Raw genomic sequence first — 6,881 nt, 5'->3', positions numbered from 1 at the left:
GTTGATGATTCTTGTGTTCTAAACATTATAGGGTTATTCATATGTTTAATATGGTAAAGAATCCCCAACAATTGGTATCAGAGCCAACCCTTATAGTGTTAGAATCAAGAAAAATTGATTTTGTATAGGGTTTGTGTCCCAAATCATGAAAATCATAATTTTACCATTACTTAAAGATCCCATATGGGAAAACTTTCTTCACGAAAGGTGTAGAGCTTGAAAATACGGTCGCGGCGGTATGCCGCACGTCACCGGAAACCTCCGGACGCGCCGGCACGCACCGCCGGAAACCGGCTGCCGGAGGAGAGAGAAATTTTTTTTTTTAATTCAAAAAAAAAACGGCGGCGAGTCATCGCCGGGTCACCTCGGAAACCCTACCGAGTTAACCCGGGGTGTAGTGGGTCAACTCATGACCAACTCTGTTTGACTCGGTCAAAGGTTGACCGAATCGTTGACCAATTGACTTGGATTTTGACTCGGATTCAATATGCCTGAACCGGATTAGACCGGTTGGCCGAACCGGTTGGTTTGGGAAACTAGATTGATTTTGATCTATTTTTAGTTCTGCAACTTCAAATGGCTCGTACAGGCAAACGGTGAAGAATTTTTCACCCTGGTTTTTTTGCGTTGAGTCCAGTTTTTCGTACTCTTCGTTTTGATATATTGTGAGCCTAGTTTTGATCAACTTTTATGATTTTTTTTGTATAAGTTACAAGTATGGGTGGTTAATGATTCTTTATGATTTTTCTATTAATTGGAATAAATAAAAGAAAATCAACTCATACATTACTTGCATATCAGAATATGAACTTGGTTATTATTGGTAATGTAGTTCATGCTTTTGTTTATGAATATTTTTATTCATGCTTAAACAATCCCACTTTTAGCTACCGGAATAAATTTGTAGACTATTACAATAAGATTGGGTGGAATCCACCAAAGTGGTAAAGTTCAACTTTATTGTAATAGAATACAAATCAAAGTCTTCTTTATTTGAAAAGACAGAGAATAATGATTGGTAGAAAAGTTGCTAATGTTCACCTAAATGTGACATTATCAAAGAAAGGTTAAAGTTAAAATAAGTGAAAAACAGAATAGAGATTTCTCAACCTAGAAGATGCTGTCCATCCAAAGATGGCGGTACTTTTCGAAAGTTAGAAAAAGTCTCGCAGTAATTGCAGAAACTTGAGTGGATTAGTATAAAGTTCCGGTTGACACTCTTGAAGTAATTGATAATTGAGCATTGTAATGTTTATTTTGTTGACAGTTACATGTTTGTTCTTTTACATGTAATTTGATATTTAGTTCATGTTTAAATAACCCACAAATTTAAGCTGCTAGGTGTAGTTGTAAGCTATTACAGTGGAATTGATGGAACCCACCAAAGTGGTAAAATCTAAGATTACTGTAATAGGTTTACAACTCAAAGATTTTGTCTTATATTCAAAGACATAGAAAATTGTTAGCAGGAATTAAGTAATGTTTGCCCAAAGGCGACATTATCAAAGACATGCATAAATGCAAGTGTACTCTAGGCAGACCTTAACCTAGAAGTTGTTATGCATCCAAAAGTGATAGTAATTTTCGAAGTTGAAGAGCTCCCACTGTCATTATAGTTTTTGAGTGGACTAGTGCATTCCAGACCTAAAGGTTGAGATTGTAGTTCAGTTGACACTTTGATTATGTTTAATGGTTAGTGATGTAATGTTGGTTTTTATTGATGTTACATGCATTAATTAAATATCGAATGGATTATTCTTCCTTGAGTTGAACCATTAAGCTAATGTCTTTAAAAGTGGCTTGAGAATATAGAGGCCTACATATGCCTCAAATACCTAGTTTTCTATACTAGGAGAAGCAAATCAATAGTTTGGTATTATGCTTTTAAAGCAAATTTTTTTTTTTTTTGCCTTAAAAAGGTATTGGACAGTTGATCAATGACAATAGGGTGGATGAGGGTTTCATCACTATAACCATAAGTTATAGGTTTATTTAATGTGTTATTTTTTTGCATTCCGATTGGATCAATTCGGATTGGTTGGGTTGGATTAGTGTCGATTTTGATCAATCCAATACCAAGTTCTTAAACACTGCCATTGTTCTCTGAAAACCTATTTATGAACATTAATTGATAAATGTTTGGTTTCGTTTGTTTTTGGGCATATGTGAACAAGTTTATATGTATGTTACGTTTAACGAATTGTGTTCTCCAATAAATGGATTAATTTATGACTGGTCGAACCAAGTGGGAGAATAAAAGTATGGATCTTAAGCTATTTTATGTGGCTCGACCAATGGGAGAAAAAACTCAGTCTACTAGGTTGCTAGTGGGAGAATAAATTCAGTGTTCTATATTGTTTTTCATGCAAAAGAATTATTTGGAGTTTTGCATTGATTTATTATTATCATGATATTGAATAATGATTTATGGGTTCAAATATATAAGTAAATTCATATTCATGTCATTTTGTACTTGAATGTTTTGTTTGAAACACCCTATGATGGATAAATATATTAGAATTAAACTGGGTGTGAGATTCCGCACATTTTATGCTGCACAGTATATTTCTAGGAAGCTATGAAATGATTTGATGGAATCCACCAAAGTGGCACATCCTATTATTTCATAGTTTTTCCAAGCACAGCAAAGTTGATGACATTTGTCCAAAAGTGATGTCACCCAAGTTAAAGAAAATACATGTATGGAAAGGACTATAACTTAGAGGTTTCTAAACCCACATGTGATAAAAGTAATTGTATTTTCACAGTAAATTTGGATTTACAAGAGGACCAGTACATTCTTAGCCCAAAGGATAGGAATGTAATTACGGTTGTGACTCTTGTGTGTTTTATCTGCTAGATGTACATTTATTGTGTAGTTTATCTACTAGGTGTACATATTAAATTTTCTAGCCCGGTTATTTGGTGTGTATGATTCATACCTGAGATTCTTAGGGTTACTTGATCTGGTTTTAGCTCTCAGGGAACCCAAACAGGTGTTGTTGCTGAACAAAGCACAACTGAAGGGAAATAGGAACAATTTTATTGTCCTATTAAGTTTATAATGACTTCGGAGTAATTTTGAATTGATTTTATCTTAAATTCTGTTCTTTGAATTATTTGTGTACATTTATGCTTCATTTGTTTGTGTTGTCTCTGATTGTGTAAGAAACACATTAAAGCATACACTTCTGTACATATATTCTTCTCTAATGTGGAAAACATGATAGGAATGAGTGAAACCCACCAAAGTGGTACATTTAGTTCAATTGTGTGTTTCCCAAGGTAAATGTGACATTTGCCCAAAGGTGATGTCATCCAAGTTTATCGACAAAGTACTCAAGAGCCATATTTTCTAACATTGGTGTTATTGAGGTTTTTGACATGCTTGATTAGTGGGAGTTTTATGATCTCATTTAACCAAAGATATCATGGTGATAAAAGCCAAAGTTTAAAGGCTGTGCTTGTTAAGATTTATTAACAGTGCTTGGCCAAGGTAATTGACGATATTTTGTCAGAATTTGTGATGTATGGTGGTATTTAGCCTATGTCCAAAGAAGTGGTGGTTTACCACAGGCGGTTTGCCAAAGTTTGTGATTTATGGTGGTATTTAACCTAAATCCATGGAAGTGGCAGTTAGCCATAGGCGGTATGCCAAAGTAAGATATTAATTCAAGAAAATGGCAGTTTGCCAAGTGTTGATTAATATCAAAGTTTTCTACCTGTGAGGTTTTCAAGGTAGGCTGATCTTTAGATCAATAAAGGACCTATAATGAAATGTATATTTCATGTGATCACAGGTATGATATCAACTCCTTATATATATATGTTTCCAGGCGATTTGGATTGATAATTTTCTATTGTCTGTAACATTAGATAGTTATATGCCATATATTGAGGTATATTTTCTACTATTGTTCAACAATAGAGATTATTGATTGGATCAAAATTTGTTTGAGTGGTGTTCAGTCTTGGGATTATTTGGCCAGGAGTCAATGGAAAGACATCAGTATCAGTGTAGCCCAAGTGGAAAATTGTTAAGATTTTTATGTGGGCTTAACTGATACCGATTGATCCATTGGGCCCAAGCAATTATAGACCCTCTCTGATTAGGAAACTCCTAGCTCTTTTCATTGTGAGAGTGGAATAGGGTTTTAGGGATTCTATTATAAATAGAATACTGACGGTCCCTGCAGCCATAACTTAATGCCTTATTGGTTTTGAGAGCACGGCTTTCTCACAAGAGCAAGTGCACAGAAAGAAAGGAAACCCTAGAGTAAGAGGCTGCAGAAGATCTCAGTAGAAGGACTCCACTTGCGTAGTTCATTGTCATCTTCATGGGAGTAATGTTTAACCACATGGGACAGAGGTTCATGATCTATGTTCATGGGACACAGGTACTTCTTTATTCCCATTTATGATTCATGTCATGGTTGTCCCATTGATTATTATAGATATGGTAAATCTATATGGTTATGTATTTTAAGATGAGATACTTTATTGTTCTTGATTTAGGGACTACACCTATGATTAATCTTTTATGAAAGGTTGATGATTCTTGTATTCTAAACACTATAGGGTTATTCATATGTTTAATATGGTAAAGAATCCCCAACATTCAGTAATGCAGGGATTTACAGCAGACTCACTTTCAGTTGGCTAAACCCGCTTTTCCAAAGGGGGTCGGAGTCAAAAACTTGAACTTCCCCATATTCCTTCAGTTCCTGAATCCGAAACAGCAGAGAAATCTTACTCCTTGTTACAAGAATGGCTTAGGAAACAGAAAGCTGGAACTTTTTCGTTGCACACAGCTATAGCCCATGCCTTCTGGAGACCTCTGCTTATAAATGCTTTTTTTGCAGGTATGATCACTTGATAAGTTTTTTTTCATCCATTGAACTTCCTCAAGATGGTTTTAAGGACTGATACTGTGTTTTTTCAGGTGTAAACACAATTGCTTCTTATATGGGTCCCTTCCTCATCACGAACTTCGTTAATTATTTATCGCAAAACTGTGACGATTCCGGCCATGGGTATGGACTAGTTCTTGCATTAATTTTCTTCTTGGCAAAGACAGTAGAATCTCTCTCACAAAGATAATGGTATTTCGGTGCCAAGCGGATCGGTATTCAAGTCCGAGCAGCTCTTATGGTATTAATCTACAGGAAATCTCTTTTAATCAAGCATGTTGGTCAAAGCAATGGTAAAGTTGTGAAACTCATCAATGTGGATGCTGAGAAGATTGAGGATTTCTTCTGCTACATTCATGGGGTCTGGTTGCTCCCTGTCCAGCTCCTTCTAGCACTAGTCATTCTCTATAGGAACCTCGGCATGGTTCCGGCCATTGCAGGACTCCTCACCACAGTTTTGGTGATGGTTAGCAACATCCCATTAACCAAACTGCAAAAAAGGTTCCATTCCAACATCATGGAAGCAAAGGACTCGAGAATAAAATTTACCTCAGAGATTTTGAAAAGAATAAAGGTATTGAAGATGCATTCTTGGGAAACCACCTATCTGAGAAAGCTCATGAAACTTAGAGAAAGTGAGAGAAGCTGGTTGAAGCAATATCTGTATATATGCTCGGTTGTTTGCTTTCTCTTCTGGGCATCACCAACATTAGTTTCAGTCATCACCTTTGGTGTTTGCATGCTGGTGGAAGCTCCATTAACATCTGGTACTGTCCTCTCAGCTCTAGCCACTTTCCGAGTTCTGCAAGAACCCCTCTACAATCTCCCCGACTTAATGTCCATGATTGCTCAAACAAAGGTCTCAATTGATCGGATCCAAAATTTCATCAGAGAAGAAGATCAAAAGATGCTCAAATACAGTTTTACTCCAAAAGAAAGTGATGTTGCAATCAAGATTGAGACGGGGGAGTACCCTTGGGAAACCAGTGACACAATATTGACGAAGCCAACAATCAAAATTTCCCAGAGGATGAAAATCATGAAAGGTGTTTAGGTTGCTGTCTGTGGGTCTGTAGGTTCAGGGAAATCAAGCCTATTGTCTAGTATACTAGAAGAGATTCCAAGGATTACAGGTACGGGAATCGAGGTGTATGGATCAATGGCTTATGTCCCACAAAGTGCTTGGATTCAGACAGGTACGATTAGAGAGGATGTATTGTTTGGTAAGGAAATGGAGAGAAGTTTCTATGATAATGTTCTAGAAGGATGTGCATTAAATAGAGATATTCAAATGTGGAGTGATGGAGATCTGAGTATGGTAGGAGAAAGGGGAATAAATCTGAGTGGGGGGCAGAAGAAAAGGATTCAGCTAGCCAGGGCCCTCTACAGTGATTCTGACATTTATTTACCAGATGATCCTTTCAGTGCTGTTGATGCACACACAAAGGAGCACATCTGTTCAAGGTAAAGTTCAGCTTACTTAAATCTTTACAAATCCCAAATTGGGAGGACACAAATATGTCATACAGTATTACTTGTTGTTTATAGTATCTCAATATACAAAGTTTTCTAAAAGTCTGTAAGCCTTGTGCAGGAATGTCTAATGTGAATCCTGTCTCAGAAGACTGTCATTTATGCAACCCATCAATTGGAATTCTTGCATGCTTCAGACCTTGTTCTTGTAAGTTATTAGCATTGATATTATATCCCCTTTCTTCTTTGTGAAGTACATCTAGATTTAAGATAATTTTTATCTATTATGCCATATTGAATTGATATGGCTTAAATATGCTTCAAATGTGTTTAAATGAACCATGGATGGCATTACACCAACACAAGTGCTATTGATTCTTTGGGAACCAAATGTCCCTGGGTAAGATTAGTATTTGGATTGCTGCTTGAGGTTTCCATTTTAAGCGTGTCAACATAGGTTACTGTAGTATAGAACGGATCTTCATTATTGTGTTGGTT

The 6,881-nt window shown here is 36.3% G+C and overlaps 1 pseudogene; it reads left to right on the top strand.

The window, feature by feature from the left end:
* Positions 1 to 6,881, top strand: part of LOC122077592 — a 27,726-nt pseudogene that overhangs the window by 4,653 nt on the left and 16,192 nt on the right.

This window comes from Macadamia integrifolia, chromosome 4 (genome assembly GCF_013358625.1).
Source record: "Macadamia integrifolia cultivar HAES 741 chromosome 4, SCU_Mint_v3, whole genome shotgun sequence".
Lineage (NCBI taxonomy): Eukaryota > Viridiplantae > Streptophyta > Magnoliopsida > Proteales > Proteaceae > Macadamia > Macadamia integrifolia.
This window is presented reverse-complemented; position numbering and strand designations above follow the sequence as displayed.